General features: G+C 45.0%; 1 long non-coding RNA gene across 2 annotated transcripts; it reads right to left on the bottom strand.

The window, feature by feature from the left end:
- Window positions 1–675: 675 nt before the first annotated feature.
- LOC140624271 (uncharacterized) lies at window positions 676–21,598 on the bottom strand. Of its 2 annotated transcripts, none has more exons than XR_012023762.1 (5): window positions 20,776–21,598; window positions 15,543–15,795; window positions 14,678–14,810; window positions 7,552–7,704; window positions 676–1,874 (listed from the first exon to the last, which is right to left on the bottom strand). It is a non-coding gene; the product is annotated as an uncharacterized lncRNA (long non-coding RNA). The 2 variants fall into 2 exon arrangements; XR_012023761.1 differs by having other exon boundaries at window positions 14,678–14,813; window positions 20,776–21,596.
- Between the last annotated feature and the right edge of the window lie 765 nt (window positions 21,599–22,363).

Raw genomic sequence — 22,363 nt, 5'->3', positions numbered from 1 at the left:
AAACAGCACAAATCCACAGCCCCACAATTCTCCATTCAGGCTCAGAATTTGTGCGCTCCTTTCAGAATTGCACATAATTGAAAACAATGAAAACCCCCGATGTGCTAAATGCTCTAGTCATTAAAGCATTTTTTTACTTGGGAATAAAAGGCTGTTCTTGTGGTGGTAGTTATTATTTATTTATTTATTTTTAGAAGCCCCAAACAAGCCGCTTCCTGTTCCCAGACTGACATCTGCTGGGGATGTCAGGCTGACCCGCTTCCCGGCAGGCCCGCAGCCGGCTGCCACTCCTCCAGCCTGGGGGGCGGGGGACCGGCCCTGGGGCCAGGGCCCTACTGGCAGCCCAGGCCGAAGTGGCTCCTCCTGGCCGCATTCAGTTGGGCCACCAGCCCGGGGTACCCAGCTTCTCTCCTGCTTCCAGCAGCTGGGTTCAGCCCCAGAATGGCAGTGGATTGGCACAAGGTCTCCAGTGCTGGAGGCTCAGGCGGGGCGGGGGTGGGGGTGGGCAGGAGAGAGTTTGGGGGGCAAACTTAGGTACATGGGCAGGGTGAGTGTCCTCGGCATGCAAACAGGCCTGCAGACTCTCGGGAAGCCTGCCCTGTTTCCTGGCTTTCTCTGGGATGTCTCTGTACATCTTTTTTTTTTTTTTTTTGGTACTGGTTCCTTTGGCTTTGATAGAACAGCTTCCTCTTAGGCAGCTCTGGACATTGGGTCCCGTAGGGGAGGCTTCGCATCCTTTGCAAATCAGATTCCCATGCCACTGGCTTCAAGGCTAACAACCAGGAACCCAGCTTCCTTTTCCACCCAGAATGAGGGCCCCTCTGCCTTCTTCCCAATTTGAGGAAGGCTGGTCTCCTTCTCCATGGCAATTTAAACCACAGCAGGGCTGGGGGTGGGGACATGTGGGGCTGGCGAACAGAGGGTTCTTTTCATTCTTCTACAGAGATCTTCTAGCTCCAGGGCCGCTTTGATCTGTGTGTCTGGCTCCGAGCTTTGGCTTCCAGCCCCACGAAGGCCGTATTCAGTAAGGCGCCTTTGGCCCTCTCACGTCAGCCTCCTGCCCCAGCCAGCCCCCTAACACCCTCTCCGACATTCTCCTGCCCTGCCCAGGCACCTCCAGTGGGCCTGGATTCCCACCACTTTGAGCCCTCCCACCCACATCTGTCCCACATCTGTCCCTTCATGACCACCAACATTTCTTTCCCCCTACCCAGCTTTTTCCACTCCTGCCAGCCTGCTCACCCCTACAGCCAGATGAAGGCACCCCCAAAGCCACTTAAACACCCCTAACGAAGCCTCGTCCACAGAAAAAGCCTAAGCCTTTGGCCCAGGCATTTGGAGAAAGCACGGACCAGCCCAGACCCAGCCACGGTTTCCCAAGGCTCAGAGCTGCCCTGGGGGTAGAGGAGTCCGTGGGATGACCTCAGGTGGCACGAGGAGGAAGCATTAGGAGACGGGATGACCACAGGAGAAAAGTGAGTTTGCTTCTTATTCTCTTTCATTTCTCAGAGTCAAGGACAAAGTCTGGTTTGGTATCAGTCAACTTTTTTTTTTTTAATAAACTTTTCATTTTAGAATCATTTTCGATTTACAGAAAAGTTGCAAGAACATCACGCAGAGTTTCTATACCCCCCGCACGGATCCTCCATTGTTAACATCCCCAGTGGAGGCTGTGACACCTCCTCTGTGAATCTCCCTTTCTTTTTTTTTTTTTTTTTTTGAATCTCCCTTTCAACCAGAGCCCTTCCGAAGCCCCAGCTGGGAGGGTGAGCCGGACTCTAATCACCTTGCTTCTTTTGTGATAATATATTTTCCGTTACCTTTTATTTCCGGCAAGTGATACTACTCATCCACACTCTAAATTCCAAAAGGCTCTGAAAAAAATGAAAGGTTTTTTTGTAAGTTTGGAGCCAAAGCTGATTTGAGGCAAGCTATAAATAGTCTTTATCCTACTTGGTGTAAATATTCATACATTTCTCTGCAGAAATATTCATTCATTCTCTGGCCCTCTGGGGATGTTAACTAACGTTGCATATATGCACTATATCACCTTGCGATATCAGAAAAAAAAATGTGAATTCCAAAACACATCTGGCACTGTGAGCTTACCATTTACAGTTAGGAAACAAAGTCTCTTTTAAAAATAAATTTGCATAAAAAGAGGGAGTCGCTTCAAGAGAGTAAATTGTAAGTACAAGTGACCTATACTTTTAAGTTCCTCCTTCACTTTTTCCCACCCTTCATACAAACATATTAACTAGCACTAAAGAGAGAACAAGGACTCTGCAAGGCCTCCAGGATCCTATCCAGACACCGCAAGGGGGTTTCATCCGTGCTCTGGCCCTACCCACCCCTCCACCCCACACCCATACTCGGTGCCCTCAACACAGCAGACTCGCTCAGGCCTCCAGGCCTTTCCACAGCCATCTCTGTCCCCTTAAAGTGCCTTCCCCTACTTCTTTGCCTGGCAAGCTCCTGGCCCTTTTTCCACACTCAGCTCAGATGCCACCTTTTGCAGGAAGCCCTTCCTGGTTGCACCCAGTCCTGCTTCGCTGGTCAGCCTGTGTGGTCCCGCGGTACACCACACACAGCAGTGGGCGAGGAAGCAGCTTGAATCCAGTTTGAGCCGACCTCTTTTAGCTGGGTGACTTGGTCACCTACACTCACCGAGAGGAACCAGGGGGATTAGCAGTGACGGCTGCTGTTTGTGGAACTCACCCTTCTAAGTGCTTTACATACATAAATTCACTTCATCCTCACAAGCCGGAGAGGTAGAAATTGTTTTCATCTCCATTTAACTTATGAGAACCGAGACCCGAGACCGGAGAGGTTAAGTCCCTTTCCCAAGGTCATGGTCGCTTGGCAAGGGGGTAGGGGTTTCTGTCTCCATCCCCCTATAGAACAGCTAGGGGAGTGCGCACATCACAGGGCTGGCCAGGCCGGGCCTCATCTTCCCCGCTGCCCCCCACCTCTAGCACCCCACCCAGGGCGCACTTCTTTGCTCCTGAGGATAGCTCCACCAGGCCCCACAGGCTGTCGCTCTCCGCCGCTCCTCTCTGCTCTCTCATCTCCGTGGACTCTTCTCGCCCAAGCCCACGCCAGGTGGGGCTGGCCCAAGGCTTTATACTGTAATCAGTATTTGCAGATTGGGCCTGTCACTCTGAGCTCAGCTCAGTGTGCCCGACTCACATTTGCCTTTCATCCAGCACCCTGCACGGGGTCCGAACCAAGAGAAATTGGTAAAGAAATGCCAAGAAAAAATGACGAAGTAAGTGTATGGATGGGGAAACGGATGGGTGGATGGATGGATGGACGGACGGACAGATGGACGGATGGATGGATGAATGGATGGGCGGATGGACGGATGGACAGATGGGCAGATGGATGCATGGATGGATGGATGGATGGATGGATGCATGGATGGATGGATGGACGGATGGATGGACGGACAGAAGGATGGACGGACAGATGGATGAGCGGATAGTCGGATGAAATAACAACAGATGGACACATTTTTGTCATTAGAATTTAAAATGCATTTGACGGACCCTGACTAATGAAAAATGACGCTGTCCAGCTAAGGCCCTGGGCAGACGCGAGAGGCTGCAGGCGAGGAGAGGGGAGGAGCGGCCCGGCTCCTGGGACGCGGGGCTGAAGGGGGGACATCTCAGCTGCGGAGAGGGGCCGGCCCGGCTGGGGGGCGGCCAGCCTGGGCCCCGCGGGGGCTCCTCACCACCAGGCGACCCGGGGCCACAGGCTGCGGCGGGGCAGGCCGATGCCACCACACCGACGCTCAGGTTAGAGACGAAGGCTTCCCTTTCTGCCTCCTCCCAGTTCTGGCCCGGGAAGGGGACGGATTCATCAACGAGGGCAGGTTCAAAGGCACCAGAGTCTGCTTAGGGCGGGAGGAAGGGGTGCAGGGGGCCACCGCTGGGCTGCTCGGTGGCCCCCGACTCTGCACTTTATTTTATTTTTAAAGATTTTATTCATTTATTCATGAGAGACAGAGAGAGAGAGAGAGAGAGAGAGAGAGAGAGAGAGAGGCAGAGACCCAGGCAGAGGGAGAAGCAGGCTCCACGCAGGGAGCCTGACCGGGCCTCGACCCCAGGTCCCCAGGCTCATGCCCTGGGCTGCAGGCAGCGCTGAAGGCTGAGCCCCCGCCCTGCACTTTCCCTGCCTGCTGGGCACCTCCTCTGGCACCTGGCGGGGACGTGGGCACCCCATAGTCTGTTGATGTTCCCAAGGCCCCCGGATTTGTTATCGGAGTTGCCACCAACATAAACGCCCGTGGCCCGAACAATTCAGAAATGCCCTGCTAGGGAACCGGGCCCATTTAACCGGCTTTGGATTTTATGTTCGTCCGGTGGAGACTTCACATTTTGTCACTTCTAGGTCAATATATTAATTTTCCAAGGGATTTTAAGGCGCTTTCAGAACCCTCTCCTACCGCCGTGGGAGTCAGGATCCTTTCGAGCCGGCCAGCGGCCCCTCAGAAAGCCCCACCCGTGGAAACCCCCGTGAAGGGACAATCTTCCGAGAGAGGGTTTTCAAAAAGCCACTAAGAGGGACGCCTGGGTGGCTCAGGGGTCAAGCGGCTGCCTTTAGCGCAGGGCGGGATTGTGGGGTCCCAGGATCGAGTCCAGAAGGGCCGCCGGGGTGCAGAGGAAGGCGCTTGGCCTCCAGCCGTCACCACACGGGGTGCCTGAGCCGTTCGGTGGCACCTCCTTGGCACCCAGCATGTCCCCAAGAGACCACGCGGGACACGGTTGACAAGCTTCCTGAACTGCACCACAAAACCATTCTGAAGGTAAAGCAGCTGTGATGGAGGGAAAGGCATTTTTTCTTCCTTTCTTTTTCTTTTCTTTTCTTTTTTTTTTTTTTTTTTTTTTTTTTTACAAAAAAAGAGCTTCTTCACTCTCTCTCCCAATTTTATACTTTTCTTCCCCATTTAAGCTGGAAGGGGGTACAGGGCTCTCAGCCCTTAGGGGAGGCTTCTGTTAGAATAGAAAACAAAACAAGACAACCAGGCTTTCTGGCTTTTGTTATTCAAAACGTAAATCGTTTGGAGAATTCAGCTGATATTCAAGCAAAGTCTGGATGAATAGAGTGGGATTTGCCTGGGAAAGTTTGGCCTGGAAAGTTCTTGAGCAGGAGGAAGGCGAGGAGGGGAAGGGAGGAGGGGGATCGAGGCAAGGGAGACTCTGGAAGAGAAGAGGAGGGAAGGGAGAGTGTGTGTGTCGTTGGGTAGAGACCTGGGAGGTGGCTCAGCAGAGCCGGGAGGTGGCCAGGGACGCGATCAAGGTCCCCCAGACCAGGCTTTGCGCTCGAAGCTTCCAGAGCCGGCAGAATGGGTGAAACAGGCCTGAGAGGCGATAGGAAGTGCTGTGGATGGAGTTGCTGGAGAGGGAGCCCCCTGCCCCGCTCCTGCCCGAGGACGAGGCTTCCTTTACCCGGGGTCCCAGAAGGGCCAGCCCAGACCTCAGGCCTGGCAGGGCCACGTGGGCTGCGAGGGGGGCCGAGCCGCAGGGCACCCTCCTGCCCCTGCACCTGGGGCGCGACTCCGGGATGGGAGGCTGGCGAGGGACTGCCTGGAAGGAGGGAGGTTACGTTTTGCTCCCGCCGTCAGGGACTCCGAAATGGAAATGATACGGCTTTTGATCCACTCGGGTGTGTGGACTAAGATGTAGGTCTGCGGTCTGTCTCCAGGGAGTGCGTCCCGTATTGTAGGGCTTCTTAGAAATGTTGGATGCTGAGATGATAGGTTCTGGATCTCAGAGACAGGGATTCAGCAGATCACTTGCGAGCTGGTAAATGATCACTGACCAACTCAGGGATCAATCAGGGATTCAGAGCCCTGCCTTGGAGCATATGCCAGTTCCCACGGCGTAAATACTCCGAAGGGCCGAGGTTGGGGCCCTGGTGGCAGCTCTACAGCTCCCCGACCTGCCCTGACCTGCCCTCCAGCCTTCATTGCCGCAGACCGTGGTCCGAGGGCTTTCCACAGGAATCTCTGCCTTGAAGGTGTTTCCCCAGGTTACCCGATCTAAGACTTGCCTTTTGACCCCTGCATCATCAGTTTTAATGAAAGGAACCAGTTTTCTCTTCGTTCTAGTATTTCTAGAGTTGAGTTCTTGTAAGTGATTCTATCCATGCCAAGATCTGTATCTATGAGGTATAATCCAAAGAATGAATAAAAGGCTGGATCCCAAGGGGTAGCCAGCCTCCACGCCAGCCACCAACGATTCCTGCCTCCTGGTGTTCGTGCCCCTGGAGAAGGTTGATCTCTGTAATGAAGGGGAGCATATTTTGCTGCTCTAAAGTATATCCCTTTGGCATAAGGATTATTTTGAGCTAAAGGCAATCAAAAGTGAGCCGATCCAGGAAAAGCTCTTTACCTCCCCCTTCGACTGCTTAAATCCACCCTGGAAAGAGGGCCTGTACCAGGAAGAGAGCTATTCATTACCAGAGATGCCTTTCTACCTAAGAAACTTATCTGTATAACAGCACACCTTCGTTTTCCAAACTTCTCTTCTGCCTTCCTGTGAATGGCCTTCCCCCCTTTCCCCCCGCCACCCAGACCCCTTCCCCTTTCCTTGGCTTCAATCATTTGGCTGCCCTTTGTGCCTCATATTTTTATGGGGCTCCTCTTTGTCTGAAATCTGTTTCTCTCCCATTAATCTGCCTCACAGTAATTATTAGACCAGCCAAAGAACCTAGAAGGGAAGAAGGGGAAAACTTGCTACCACTATGGTAACAGGACATTTTGGAAATGAGTGCGTGACTTCTTCTGAGGTTAGATGATAAAAGACACTGTGGTTTTTGCCTTGCCCTTTCTTGGATTACTCCCTCTGGGGAAGCCAGATACCGCGTCATGAAGACTCTTGAGTGGCTCTATGCAGGAGTCCACATGGTTGGATGCTACATAGCCTCAGTTTGCCAGCCCCCAGAGCGCTCCATCCTGGAGGCACATCCCCCGGCTCCGGGAGGCCTTTATGTGGATGACTGCAGCCCAGCTGAGCCGCTCCTGGTTCTCTGACCTGCGGAAGCTGTGCCAGATAATGAGCGCTTATTGTTGCTTTAAGCTGCTGAGCTTGGATGTACTTTGTTGTGATATTTATAAGAGGTAGAGCATCTAATCAAGAGGAGCTCTACAACTTTTAACAGCGGGGTGGGGGAGGAAAGACGGATGTGGACATACACAAATATGTGGAATAAGCCAGTATGTGTATCATCAGATACTGACTGTGACACATTTGGAGAAATGGGAGAGGGGAGGGAAGAGGCTGTGCATTTAAAAAACAAGGAACCCTGTTTGGGAAGTTTTCATGAGGTCAATTTTAGAAGAAAAGGAGCTTTGAAGAAAGGCAGGACCACATTTGGTGGTGGGGGGAGTGTCTCTCCTTTTTGGAGAAAACAATTTCTGAGGAGTTTACACAAATCTTCTTTGCTAACATGTGAAATTCACTTGAAAATCAATAATCTTTAGGACAATATGAGTCAACTGGTTTTTAGTAAAGTAATTCAGTCTTATAAAAAGTGCAAAAAACTTACCAAGACACAAAGCTGTTACCAGTTTGCTGTCTGCCACCACTTACGTTGTGTGAGACATAACAGAATATTTATTTATTAGGTGGGTTTAAACTACTGAATAAAAAGATTCAGTTCTTGGTGGGTTGGTTTCCATCCTGGAAAAATGGATATAAGCTGAAATAAAGAGAATGATTTCTATTTAGTTGAAAGGAATAAACAAACAAACAAAAGCCCTTCAATCAACCAGAGAAAATTAGTACCTCTTCCCAGTCTATTGTTTTTCATTTTGCTTTGCTTTTTGTTTTTGTTTTGTTTTGTTTTAAAAGGAAGTTTAAAGCCATAGTGGAAGTCATGATGATGTGGAAACGCTGGCTGGAAAAGCATCCTGGTATCTTTCCCTTTTGCCTAATTCTCATTCAAGATACCAGTTTCAAATGACATAGGAAGTTTGCTTAAATCAAATAGAAAATTAAAGCACATGAATTAAGCAGCTGGAAGAAAAAGTACTATAAATATAAAGTAAATGAATAAATATATAAAAAAGATACTCAGCCTCACAATAATTAAAGAAATGCAAGCTACAAGGAGATGCAATTTCTAAAGCCCTATCAGATTGGCAAAGACTAAAAAGTTTGATAGAGCTCAGTAATTGGGAAGAAGGGGAATCAGGCATATCACAGGCTAGGGGTGGGAATGTAAATTGGCACAACAATTTTAGAGAGCAATTTGACAACATCTAGCAAAATGTTAAATGCACATACCATACCCTTTGGCGCAGTAATTTCATTCCTAGGTATAAGTATAAGTTCAAGGATATCCATTGCAGCCTTGTTGGAAATTTGAAAGAAAGAAAGAAAGAAAGAAAGAAAGAAAGAAAGAAAGAAAGAAAGAGAGAGAGAGAGAGAGAGAGAGAGAGAGAGGAAGGAAGGAAGGAAGGAAGGAAGGAAGGAAGGAAGGAAGGAAGGAAGGGAGGAAGGAAGGAAGGAAGGGCTATGTACACAAGAGAGAGTGGCTAAATCACAAACAAATCAATGATTACAAATGCTTGGAGTGCTTGCTCATTTTGTGATCAGCACTGTTCTCAGAGCACTACTATGTGAAGTCATGTGATTTCACAAGAACCCAAGACTTGATTCTCTTCATATAATGATAGAGCCGTACAAACACCATCCAGCCACCCAAGCCACAGGGGTATGTGCTGACACAAGGGCTACTTTTTTTTTTTTAATATTTTATTTATTTATTCATGAGAGACACAGAGAGAGATAGAGAGAGGCAGAGACACAGGCAGAGGGAGAAGCAGGCTCCATGCAGGGAGCCCTGCGTGGGACTCGATCCCAGTCTCCAGGATCACACCCTGGGCTGAAGGCGGCGCTAAACCTCTGAGCCACTGGGGCTGCCCACAAGGGCTACTTATGCAACAGAAAGGATAAAAGGACATTTTAGAACAGACGAGAGAGCACAACCTCATTTATGATAAAGAAATAATGAAGTGTGTATGTACGTTTATATTTGTGCAGAAAATGTCTAAAGAGATAGACAGTGGAAAGAAAGAGTTAACTGTGGGATCCTCAGGAGAACTTTCCATTTTTTAAGTAATATCTTCTTTACGTTTTTAAAAAAAAGATTTTTATTTACTTATTCATGGGAGACACAAAGAGAGAGAGGCAGAGACATATGTAGAGGGAGAAGCAGGCTCCATGTAGGGAGCCCGACGTGGGACTTGATCCCAGGATTCTGGGATCACAACCTGAGCCAAAGGCAGACACTCAACCGCTGAGCCACCCAGGCAACCCTACTTTTTTTTTTTTTTTTAAAGATTGTATTTTATTTATTTAAGAGAGAGAGCAGAGAGGGAGAGGAAGAAGCAGGCTCCCTGCTGAGCAGAGAGCCCGATGCAGGGCTTGATCTTCCATGGCAGGATCCTGGGATCATAACCTGAGCTGAAGGCAGATGCTTAACTGACTGAGCCACCCAGGTGCCCCTTTCTTTTCAATTTTATTCATTTACTTATTATTTATTTACTTACTTACTTGTTTATTATGCAGGCGGAGAGATTTCACTTACAATTAGACAAATGGCAAAGGTTGAGGTCACAGTTTTCAAGACTGCCTTCCCTTCTGACACCAACTGTCTATGGAACAATCAGTTTCCATCTCTCGTTAGAAGGGCTCACAGAACTCACTGAAGCTCTTAAACCCATGGTTGTGGTGTATTACAGGGAAGGGAGGCGGATTAAAATCAGCCAAAGGAAGAGACACGTGTAGAACAGGATCTGGGAGGGTTCCAGACCCTCCCAGAATGAGGCTTCTATCAGTCTCTCCTGTGGATCAAGGATGCATTATGCTCCTGGCATCTACATGTGACAACGCCCACGGAGTACTGCCAACTGGGGAAGCTCACAGGAGCATCACTGGCCAGAGAGTTTAATGGGGTTCCGTTATGTAAGCACGTTGGATTGATTGCCCACACGGTTGAAGTCTACAGGTTGACTGATACTACATGATCCAAAGCCACACCCTAAATTATAACACCTTTCTGGAGGGGCCAGGGCCTACTCTAAGATCCAGGGTGGCCATCCGGTGTCCTAAACAAAGACAGTCCTATCAAGTATGACATAGATTAATTCCAGAAGCTGAGGGCGAAGGCCAGACCTCTTTTGGGGCAAGGCCAAATTCTTTACTACACATTTTTGTGATTAAAACCTGGAGGAGCTATGTGGTTGTTTTTCCATGTGCTTGTTGGTACATAGTATAGTGACTAAGTTGTGTTTTTATGTAAGAGGACTGGGTTGCACTGAGACTCCCTAATCATGTGGATTTTTGTTCTGCGTTTTCTTAGATTCTCCATTTGTCTACTCGGCAACCTTTGGTCATAGGATCAAACTCATGGCCACAGCTGTTAACATCTCCTCTGTGAGCCAGCTTTCATGGCGCCTGATAATCATATTGCAAATCCTCTCATTAATCATGGGTCTGTACTCCCAGCCGCCTCTTTTATTTAACTCACATACCAAGCCAATACTCCTTTGCCCTAATCACCCAAGGCCAGGTAGTATACGACTAGAGACCACTTCGATAGGCCAGGGCTTGCTGACTCAAACTAACCAACCCTGAGCTATTTTCACTGCCTTGCCTTGTCCTTTCCATGGGAAATAAGAAAGGTTCTGACCTGTGCTTTCCCCTCACTGCCTCTGTCTCCTGACCAAAGCTGGTGCTGCCCGATGTGGCCCTGTGTGGCATCATGTGCTCCCTTCTCTTGGGAAATAAGTAATAACGGTCTTCCCTCAATGGCATGAGCTTCATCACACCATCTCCCAAAGTTAAAACCCTGTGGGTACATTGAACTCCTCCCCACAGGCTGAGGTTTGATAATAGCCCTTACTCATTGGCCTAGGCCTGGGCTTATACACGCTTGTTGAATTCAATGAACTACTAGTTTTTCCTCAGTGATGGTCCATAAACTGTTCATCTTGCCTGATGCAATGAGTCCTGGATGTGGAATTGGAAATGAAGTTCAACAAACCACTTGTGGCAATGGAAATGTGTATCAGCTTTCCAATTCTGCCCTGAGTTTACTGAAAGACTTATGTCCTGACTTGGTCAGTGTCCTTTTGTCACTCTTTCTATACCCCTGACCCCAATTCGTTTGGTTAGCAAATATACTTGTATCTGCTGCCCTGCTAAACCTGCCCTGGTCAACTTAAACACTGAAGCTCAGAATGAAGAGAAAGTTGTATTTATTCCATTTAGCCTTGTTGTGTGACTTATTTTAGGCTCTGAGCAAATGTTAGTTTATGAGTGTTTTTGCTTATTACAAAATGTCAGGGATCCTCTGGAGCTGGCTTTAACCCAAACACCTTAAGTGTACTCTCAGGCAAAGATATGAAAAACAGAAATTCTGGTGCATTTTGTAGGTAATTCTAAAAATACAGTTTGACCCAGCACTCCCCTCCCCCAAAATGAGGGTGCATTTGGACATATTCATGCATTTTCAGGAACACAGGTATGAAGATACGAGTGAGTTGGAAAGGAGAAAAACTATAATAATATTACATTAAAAAAATTAAAGCCTCTAGCAATAAAAATGGATAAAGGGCCAAAGTTATGGACAAATAAGATTATGAAATGCCAAGTCATAAAGAATGAAGAATATTTGGGCTTTTAACAATGCAGGTGAGCTTTTATAGCAATTAAAAAAAAACATTATGACTGCCTCAGGCAATAGTAGAAGCTGTTTATAGTTGGTTTACAACGATTCCACAGGGCTGGCCCAATTAAGAACTCCAATCCTGAACCAGAAAGGTTTAAGAACATTTTAAAGAAGACAACTCTAAAAGGGCTCTTTGGGAATACTGACATTTCTTCTATAGATCAGTTAATGAAAAATCATTTTATTTATACTATTCCATTTAGCCTAAGTGTGCTAGAAAACCAGAAAAATTAAAATACTTTGCTTTTATAATACCCTTGGATCTTTAGCTAAATTTAACAAGCTATAAAGGAACCATGCCTTAACAGCCAAGTGTAAGTTGGGGAATGGTTTCTGTTGAGTCAGGGTAAAGAGTGTTAGTTATAAATGCTCTTGAGCATAGTAAGTTCTGTGAAGTCACATGTATCTGGAGGCTTTTAGCTGCAAGTAAAAGAATATTCGACAATTGGCTTAAACAGTGAGGGCATTTAATTCTTGCACCAAACAAGAATTCTGGATCCAGGTTTGGATCAGCACCAGTTGGTGGTGCTTCTTTGACCATGTTTTTGGCCTTCCATTTCTGCAACTCCAAATACAGTTCTTTAGGAAAACTATTTTCAAATCTAAAAGGAAGGCTATCCAGAGAGTCCTAGAATTTACAAGTCTTCATAGCAGGAGGGAAAAGAGAGTGGCAATCTCATCTGGTCTCCGTCTTTTGGGGGAGGAAAAACCTACCCCTCCCCCAGCTCTGTCAAGCCTCCTCCTCAGACCTCTTTACATGTCAGAGGCCAGCGCTGGGTCACCTGCCCATCACTGGCACAGCGAAAGAGAGGTTACATGATGAATTTAGGCGAATAATGATTCATCTCCTGGAGCTGGACACACCCTCTATGGAGCAACATTGAGATTTTGTTAGCAAGCAAAAGGGGGTGGGTGAGCTGGCTATGTGAGATGAGTACGGGCAAACAATCAGCAGATGTTTGTGATATTTGGAGGCATTAGTGGGGCCTTGGTCCTCATGCCTGAGCTGGTCATTGCTGTTCAAAGGATGCATAGGAAAAAAAAAAAAAAAGGATGCATAGGAAAGGAAATATATCTTTCATTTGTCATGTTGTTTAAATTGGATAAGGACCTCAGTAAAACCAGGTATCCTATGTGGCTGTGTATCAATTAAGCTATGGGGCCGGGCTCCTTACTTAGAAATAAAACTTGGCCAAATCTAATATGGTTCTTCATTAAATCTATTTTCAAGTAAAAAAGAAATGATATCCCAAGGTCCCTGGAATTCATCCCAAATGACACAAATACAATAAGCCAAATGGCTGAAATCGCTTACACACAAAATTTGACCAAAGCAAATAAGCTTGCTCTCATGCTGTGATCAGAAGAGCAGCAAGCTGGAGGCTTTGTTCAAAGCAAAGAGAGCAGGGAATTCTAAAGACCCTGGTCCTCGGAAGGGGGCAGAGAGATATGAGTAAACAGGGTTAGTTAATCCACTCAGGCAAGAGCCTCAAAAGTTCAAGATGTGCTTTCTCATCTGCATTTTCATGGGATTTCACCCAATGGACATGAAGGGCTATGAACTATACCCCCCCCCCCATATCATTGATGGCAGCAGCCGGCCTGCTATTCTTCGCAGAGACTTTGCTCAAGAAGGCTGGTTGCCCTAAATAGGAGGCGTGGCAGGCCTCACGGGAAAGAGAAGCAAGGCATCTTAACCGCAGCAATGGAAGGACAAAATGTCAAGCCTCAGGAGAGATTCCCCAAAGCGCCCCTATTTCCTACTCCTTGGGGGGAAGTAAAGACACAAGGCGCCCCCTGCCTGGGCTGCCGCTCCTGGGCACGCTGTGCACTGTCCGTGCTGGCAACACGCGGGGATGTGACCGATGGGGGCCCGGGGTGGGGGTGCAGGGCGTGATCCTGGGACCCTGGGATAGAGTCCGCATCGGGCCTATCTTCAGGGAGGGAGCCTGCTTCTCCCTCTGCCTGGGTCTCTGCCTCTCTCTGTGTCTCTCATGAATCAATCAATAAAATCTTCCCCAAACACTGAAGTGCGAAGTCCAAGCGCCCCTCTACCCCCTGCAACCCAATAACCAAAGGGTTCCTAAATGGAGCTTCCAGGATTCTGTGCTAGCCCATGGGAACTTGGTTGAAAAAAAAAAGAAAGAAAAACAAGCAAAAGGGTAAGTTGCAGAGGGTTGTGTTAAAGCTTCTACATTCCCGTCCAACCTGCCCTCCCCGGGCCCCTCTGCTGTGGCTCTTTACCAAGACGCAGCCACCGGCCGGCCTGCGCTCCCCGTCTCCTGCCACAGTGGAAGAGGCATTCCTGCACCTGCCCAGCCTGCCACTCCACCCCAGGGGCCGGGGCCTGCGCTCCTCCTGTCCCTTCCTTTCCCTCTTCCCTCATCAGCCCGAAACTCTCCCCCTCTCCGTTGCTAAAAACAACAAAAAACTACAACCAACCAACCAATCAGCCAGCCAGCCAGCCAGCCAACTCTTGCTTGAACATCTCCCTCCAACCCCATGTCTCTTGTCCCCTTTATGGCGGAACTTCTCAGGAGAGTAACCCAAACTTGCTTTCAAGTGAAACAGGATTCATCAACCAGCACAGCTACTTTTTACCTCCCACTGCTCAGCAGCATTTGCTCTCCTTCCGAAACTCTGCCTTCCCTGGCGGCTCTGACCACACGTCCCTTGGTTTGTTCCCACCTCATTAGCTGCTCCTTTGGGTCTGGTTGGCTGATCTCCATTCCCTTCCTTGACCTCTGTTCCTGGCTCATCCGTGGGTCCTTTCCTCTTCTCTTCCCAGGCTCTCTCTCTAGTCTAAGGGGTCTACTTCAGTCCTCAGGCTTTAAATACCACCCACAGAGTGATGATTCTAAATTTAGATGTCTGCTGCCTCAAACTTGCTTCCAAACTTTGGACACATATAGCTAGTGGCCAACTTGGTACCTACCCATAAGTGTTTAAAGAGCATCTTGAGGGCACCTGTGTGGCTCCGTCCATTGAGCATCTGACTCTTGATCTCAGGGTCATGAGTTTGGGCCTCATACAGGGCTCTACACTGGGTTCCACACTGGGTGTGGAGCCTACTTAAAAAATAAAAAAATAAAATAAACTTAAAGAAATAAAGAGCATCTTGAAGCTATATTTAAAATGTTTTCAAATTGGGTTTTTTGTTTTCTTAATGAGTTTTAAGAGTTCTTTGTACATTTTACTTAATTTCTTTATCAGACAGGTCTGTTGAAAATATTTTCTCCTAGTCTGTGGCTTGTCCTCTCATTCTCTTTACAGTGTCTTTTGCAGAGCAGATGGATGTTTTTAATCTTAATGCAGTGTAGCTCATCAATTTTTTTCTTTTATGGACTGTGTCTTTGGTGTTGAAAATGTTATCTCCATATCCAAAGTCATCTAGACTTTCTCCTATGTTTTTTCTGGGAGGTTTACTTTTGTATTTTACATTTATATTTTACATTTTATGTGTGAACCATTTTGAGTTATGTCTTTGGAAAGGTGTTAGGTCTGTGTCTAGACCCTTTTTTTTTTTTTAATGTGGATGTCCACCTGTTTCAGCACCATTTGTTAAAGAGACTACCTTTGTTCCATTGTATTGTCTTTGTTCCTTTGTTAAAGATCAGTTGACTATACGTACGTGGGTCTATTTCTGGGCTTTCTATTCTGTTCCATGATCTATTTGTCTATTTTTTCACCAGTACCACGCAGTCTTCTTTACTACAGCTTTATAGTAAGTCTTGAAGTCAGACTGTGTCACCTACATTCAAAATAGATTCTTAATTCCCACCTCCACACACTTTCCATACCTGCTCCTCCCTTGAGTCTTTTCCATTTCAATAAATGGCACCATCCACTTGCTCAGGATAAAAACCTAGAAGTCACTCTTCATTCCTCCCTTCTTTCTGCCATCCAGTCCATCATTATGTCTTAATTCTTCCTCCAGCAAGCAGATCAAATCAAGTCGCCTCTCTCCATCTCTGCTTGGTTCAACGAAGAGCCAATCTCATTGGTTCTCCTCCATGTCCTCCTCCACAGTGAATGAGCCCCCCACCTTTTATTCTTCAAAAAGAAAAAAAAAAGAAAAGAAAAAGAAATCAGGATTTATCGCACACATTTTATATTCAGCCTTAAATGAAAACACAACCAGCCTGAGCAAAGTGTTTTTTTAACGAGATCTGTTGAAATCAGATGGAGATAGGAGTTTAGGCTAAATTCCTTAGGAGAAAAGGTAAAGCCCTAGGCCTGTACTGTCCACTATAAAAGCCACTAAACCACATGTGGCTACTCAGCACTGGAAATGAGGCTAGTTTGAACTGAAATGTGTTGGAAGCACAAAATACACTCCAGATTTTGAAGATTTGGTATAAAAGGAAAAAACCTAAGTTGTCTTACTAATAATTTTTAGGTTGATTACATGTTAAAGTGATAAACATTTGGAATATTGGGTTGAATAAAGTACATCATTAAGATGAATTGTCTTTTTTTTTTTTAATGCGGCTGGTAGAAAAATTTAAAATATATCCGTGGTCATCGTTATATTTCTGCTGGGCAGAGCTGTTCTGGAAAGTAAATAACGCATCCCTGGTGCAGTTCCCTGGGTTGACATTCCCTTTCCTGCTCCCAGGATCTCTGCTCCATCTCTCCTAGGCACGTCAGCCCAGCATGGTTGCTTCTCCCTCACAGGTGGCTCTCATGACTGGGAGGACTGGGTAAGATGGCAGAGGGGGTCAAGATGTCAAGTGATCTTTTTTTTTTTTTAAGATTTTATTTATTTATTCATGAAAGACACACACACACACACAGAGAGAGAGAGAGAGAGGCAGAGACGCAGGCAGAGGGAGAAGCAGACTCCCCTTGGGGAGCCCAATGCAGGACTCAATCCCCGGAATCTAGGATCCGGCCCTGAGCCAAAGGCAGACACTCCACCACTGAGCCATCCAGGCGTCCCTCAAGTGATCTTTAAAAACATATCTCAGGGGTGCCTGACTGGCTCATTCGGAAGAAGATAGAATCTTGATCTTGGGGTCATGAATTCGAACCTCAAGTTAGGTGTAGAGATTATTTTAAAAATAAACTTAATAAAATCACACATCAGATTGGAAGCCTCTTTTGTTGAAAACCTCTAATGGCTACTATCCATTTGAGTTAGAATACAATCCTAGCTGTACATTATACACATAAGGCTCTGCATAACTGAGAATATTCTACTTATTACACATTAGCCATCCCGCCCTCCTGTCTATTCCTCCAAAACACCAGGCTCTTTCCTCCCGCATAGTCTCTGCATTTGCTCTTCCTTCTGCTTGGGATGCTCAGACCCTACTTGTTTTGATAGCTGGATCCTTTTTAATCCTTGAGTCTTGGCTTAAATGAATACATGGAAGTTCTCAGATATAATTCTAGATGTATTTTTATTTGCCTTCAAATCTTTAGTCCAATTATTTAAATGAAAAAATTGCATGACAATTATAATCCCATTTATGTAAAACCTTATGTAGATGTGTACATGTATCTGTAAATACAGTAACTATTTGGAAGGATACACACCGGTTAACGGATGTTACTTCTGCAACCTTACTATGCATACTATTCTGCAACTTACTTTTCTACAAAGCAAGATGAATAAGAGATTTTTCTTTTTTAAAAGATTTTATTTATTTATTCATGAGAGACACAGAGAGAGAGGCAGAGACACAGGCAGAGGGAGAAGCAGACTCCCTGTAGGGAGCCTGATGTGGGACTCGAACCTGGGACTCCAGGATCATGCCCTGAGCCAAAGACAGACGCTCAACCGCTGAGCCACCCAGGTGTCCCAAATAAGAGATTTTTCTATGCCAGTTCATTTAGAGGTGCTTCCTTCTTTTTAATGGCTGAAGGTATTCTTTTGTATGGATGTATTATAACTTGTTTCACCATTTTCCTATATTGATGGATATTTAAATTGTTTCCAATTGTTTTTGCTATATTACAATTGAATCTTATTACAGCTGATATGGATTTCAATTCTTTGGATCATAGAAAATAATTTACCTTCTTATGTATGGAAGCCAGGCTTTTATCACAGTCTCTGAAATAATACATCCTGTTCAATTGTGAAATGTAGCCATCCTAAGCATTAACGAATTTTTTGTGTGCAGTTTATATATTGATATCTCTAACCAACATCTTTAAAACTTTAAAGCACATAAGCACTTTGTGACAATTCAATATTACTAATAATGCTTTGTGCATGAGGGCTGTGCCAACCAACCACTTATAATCAAAGGATACATTTTTCTCTTCTAAATTGAAGTATGACTTATATGCAATAACGTACACAACTCTGGACCGTACAGCTTGATGAAGTTTTACGTGTGTATACATCTGAGTAACTGCTCCCAAGATGAAAATATAGAGAACTTCTGACACCTTAGCAGGTTGAGGGATAGCACATTTTCACTGAGTAGGATACTTTTTCAGCTGGTTTCCATAAAATTTCCACGTTCCTCATTTCTTTAGGATGAATACTTCTTTATAATTCTTACAGTAATAGTAACTTAGGGAAGAGACAGCAGGATGAATAGGGGAATCACAAGTATCTGTCGGGTACTTTCTCATCTGTACTCATCTCTGATCACTTACTTATTTTTAGAAACTGCTCATGGATATCCGAGGCTGGAGTAATGATAAAATCATGGATTGCCAAAACTTGCAAGTTATATGATCCAGACTGATGGGATTTTCGTTCTACTCTCCCCAAATGGTTTCTCTTCATTATGGCCAATACGGGTCATTCAATGCAAATAATGCTATACTATACTGGTTGCAAAATTATGAAGTCTTTTTTTTTTTTAACAGTTTTTTTTTTTTAAGATTTTACTTATTTATTCATGAGAGACACAGAGAGAGAAAGAGGCAGAGACACAGGCAGAGGGAGAAGCAGGCTCCATGCAGGGAGCCCGACGTGGGATTTGATCCCGAGTCTCCAGGATCACGCCCTGGGCTGAAGGCAGCCCTAAACCTCTGAGCCACCAGGGTTGCCCTTTTTTATTTATTTATTTATTTATTTATTTATTTATTTATTTATTTATTTTTTAACAGGGGGAAGTAATGAGCTGTGCAATTTTGGTTAAGCAATTTAATTTCCTTGTGTCTTCACAAGAAAAGGAATAGTGAGAAAGAACACTGGAGATCTAAGATTAATAATGGAGACACGTAAAATAATGAGAGAGAAGTAGGTTATGGTCAGATGATCAAGGGCCTCAATTGCCGAGTTGATATATTTGGACTTCCTCACCTTTTCTTTTTTCTGTCTCTTTCTCTTGGCCATCCAAAATCCCCTACGGTATTTCAGTTATACTGAACTGAATAGAATTCTGTGGCTACTCTATAAATGTAATAACAATTTTCTGTGAGAAAATTAATTCCAATTTCCAAATAACTAATTTACAATTTAATCTTTGCAACAGTTTATTTTATGACTTGTCATTCTGTTAGCATTACTTAACCTTTCTGTTCCTCGGTAACTTCTGATTTACAGAATAGGGGAGTTAAGCAAGATATTTTCAAATGACATTTTCAGTCTAAAAATTCAATGACTTACATGAAGTCCTGGCACGTTATTAGCAAAATGTCAACATTTATCACTCAATCCAACAATTTCTTCTCTCAGAATATTCTTTAGCAACATTAAAATATTAATATTTCTTCCACAGGACAGGCATTTAAATAACCACGGGAAAACATGCTGCATAGTTTTCTTGTGTATGATACATAAGGATTGGGCCTGTTAGGTGATGTTGAGGGAACTACGTAGAAATTTACATCTATCATGTGCCTCTTCTACATCTGGAACTCTCTTTAGTCCTTTCATACTAAGCCATGTAGTCTATGTTAGTATGATCTTCATTATACAGACGGAGGAGGATCGACTTGCACAGGGCAATATCTAAGTGGTGGTTGTGCTATCTGAACCTAGCTTTGATTAGAAGCTCTTTCCACCCTATAAAGCTGTGTTCATAACACAGAACAGAAGGTATACATTCCAAATAAGGTAGAACGGAGACATGCATAGAAAACTTCTATATTTGCTGGGGTAAAAAGCTAAGCTACTACAAGAGAAATATGGGGGCTCAAATACAGTAGCTTAAAGGACACTGAAGTTTATTTTTCTTTCATTTACCAGCCCCAAGGTTAGCAGCCAAGTAACTGGGTGCTCTGGTCCTCAGAGTCCTTCAGAGATGCAAGTTCCTATCATACTGTTGCTCTATGGTCTTCATATGCATTATTAATAATGGGTTCTCTGGAACCCATCAGGAAGCAAAATAGTTCCTGAGGGGAAAACACATCTAATAATGGAACTCCTAAATCTGAAATTAGCCTTTGTTCATATTCTACTGGCAAAAAATTTTTATTCTATGTATATTTTTAAGATTTATTTATTTTAGAGAGGGGAGAGGGGCAGAGGGAGAGAGAATCCTCAAGCAGACTCCTTGCTGATCTTGGAGCCCAATGTAGGGATCAATCCCAGGACCCTGGGATCATGATTGAGTCCAAACCAAGAGCCAGCCGCTTAACCAACTGAACCACCCAGGCATCCCTCTGCTGACAGGATTGTTAGTCATGTGATCTATATCTAGCTGCAAAGAAGTGGAGAAACAGTTTATAGTAGGTCAGCCAGGTGCCCAGCTATAGTCTATTAAAATTATGAAGAAAAAAGAATGCACTCTTGTAGCCAACTAGCATACCCTCATATAATGTCATTTCTCAGAGTTGATAAAACAATCTGCAAAGCACCCCCTTCAAACAGATGGTTCATAGTTATGATCTAGAGAGTAACATGTTGTATAAAACTTTATCCAGAGGACTAGGAAAATAGGATTTGAGATGTAATAAAATAAAGATGTGATCTATCCCCTGTAGTCTAAGGCAAGCAGGATGGTTTATTCACCAGAAAGAAAATGGCATTTTGCACCAAGACCAGAAGGAGAGTCAAAGACTCAAGACACATCATTATTTATTGGTCCTTCCCACACTCCTGTAGCAACAGAATGCACTCACCTTGCTGGGTGGGCTCTTGCCTTCAAATGCAGGCCACAGACACAGGCACCTTATGAAGGTTTCTTTCCTCTGTAGCTGCTTGCCAAGCGTGAAAGCCACTCTATCGTATGTGATAAGAAGAGAGAGAGGGATCCCTGGGTGGCACAGCGGTTTAGCACCTGCCTTTGGCCCAGGGCACGATCCTGGAGACCCAGGATCGAGTCCCACGTCGGGCTCCCTGCATGGAGCCTGCTTCTCCCTCTGCCTGTGTCTCTGCCTCTCTCTCTCTCTGTGTGACTATCATGAAAAAAAAAAAAAAAATCCCCACTTTAGAAACAAAAAAAAAAAAAAAAAAAGGAAGAGAGATACACAAATGCTCCCCCGGAATCAAAATGAGCTGTGGTTTGAGAAGCAGAAATATAGAGTGAAAGCAAGAGTTGGATCTGAGAATCTCAACTCCTGTGACTGAGATCGTCTCATGTGTCACTAAAGAACTCTGTTGCACATCCTACAGCTTGGAAGTCTGTGATGCTACCTAGGCAAATCTATTACCTCCCATGCTTATGTGTCCTTAGGAGAAATACCATAATTATCTGTGATCATCTTTTTCAGTGTGACCACATAGAGGTAGGACGAATAAAATGACTGACTAGTCAAGTAGACAGAAGTATCCTCAATTGGGGACATTCGTTAGAAGCCCTGGAAGTGATTTCCTAAAGAACATTTACATTTCTTCTAATTTTACACTTGCCAGGCAACTTTCTGTTCTATAATTTTATCTCGAGTGGATACAGACGCTAGAAGAAAGCACTCTAAATATAAATGAAAAGAATTATCATTTATTAAGCACTTACTAGGCACTAAGCAGTTTTAGCATTGTACATCCACAAACTCATGTCTTCCCTGCCACCACCCCATGAGGGAGGTCCTATTACCCCTATTTGATAGCTGAGGAAACGCAACTTGCCTAACTAAGGTCACACAACCAGGAAGCAGTACAGCCAGGATTCAAACCCTGGCCTCCCGACTCCTGACTAGGAAAGAGCCTTTACCACCATTTCCTACTTATATATCAGAAACATCTTTCACTGTACATGAAAGAACTTAACATTCTAGTTTAGAAATTAGACTCAGAAGTTTGGAAAATGTTACACACAGCATAAGCTGAGCTGAGAAAATCAAGTCCCGAGGCCTGTGGAGCCGAGGACCATACCAGATCCGTGGCTGGAGAACTCTGTAAAGTGCCATCAAGGGTCCCCTCTTGTTTTTATCTTTCCCAGTTGGGATATGGGGCTTTTCATGGAGATACTGATTTACAAGTGGCTCAGGATGTTCATAGATCAGGAAGGCAATTCAAAAACTCAGTTTTTATAGGGGCCCCAAATAAATTAGGGGGAAAAAAGTCACTCAAAAGTCAAACCTAGCTCTTTTTTTCTAACATCATGGTCTAGTTTTTACAAGCTTAAAATGAGATCAATTTTCTTGCTTAAGCAGTTTGCTATTAGAAACATTTCTGAAGTCTCTGGCAAAATAAAAAAGAGCATTAAGTAAGAAGACTAATCAGAAAAATATAAGAGACAGGAAAAGAAGGGATTTTCTGTCTCTGATT

Source organism: Canis lupus, chromosome 34, assembly GCF_048164855.1.
Source record: "Canis lupus baileyi chromosome 34, mCanLup2.hap1, whole genome shotgun sequence".
Lineage (NCBI taxonomy): Eukaryota > Metazoa > Chordata > Mammalia > Carnivora > Canidae > Canis > Canis lupus.
Note: the sequence above shows the minus strand (reverse complement) of the source record. Positions and strands in the feature narration are given on the sequence as shown.